We start from the raw sequence: 366 nt of genomic DNA on the forward strand, positions 1-366 counted from the left end.
CCTTCCTTGCCCACCCTGGCATTGAAGTCGCCAAGCACGATTTTGATATCATGACGGGGGCAGCGCTCGTATGTGCGCTCCAAGCCCTCACAGAAGAGATCCTTGGATGCCTCATCCTTCTCTTCCGTCGGGGCATGGGCGCAGATGAGCGAGATGTTGAAGAATCTCGCTTTGATGCGGATTGTGGCTAGAGGCTCGTCCACCGGTGTGAACGACAGTACTCGGCGACGGAGTCTCTCTCCCACCACAAATCCAACTCCGAATTTGCGCTCCTTAACATGGCAGCTGTAGTAGACGTCGCAAGGTCCCAGACATTGCCGTCCAACGCATTTCTTGGATGGCGGTGATGTCAGCTTTTGGCCTTAC

At 55.2% G+C, this 366-nt stretch overlaps 1 protein-coding gene across 4 annotated transcripts in view; it reads left to right on the forward strand.

Moving 5' to 3' along the window:
- The window catches only part of LOC108360096 (glutamate receptor ionotropic, kainate 2-like), a 167,761-nt gene that overhangs the window by 142,275 nt on the left and 25,120 nt on the right, over positions 1 to 366 (forward strand). The gene's annotated exons all lie outside the window — the stretch shown is intronic.

This window comes from Rhagoletis zephyria, unplaced genomic scaffold, assembly GCF_001687245.7.
Source record: "Rhagoletis zephyria isolate East Lansing unplaced genomic scaffold, Rhagoletis_zephyria_1.1 Rzeph_scaffold_00014, whole genome shotgun sequence".
Taxonomy (NCBI): domain Eukaryota; kingdom Metazoa; phylum Arthropoda; class Insecta; order Diptera; family Tephritidae; genus Rhagoletis; species Rhagoletis zephyria.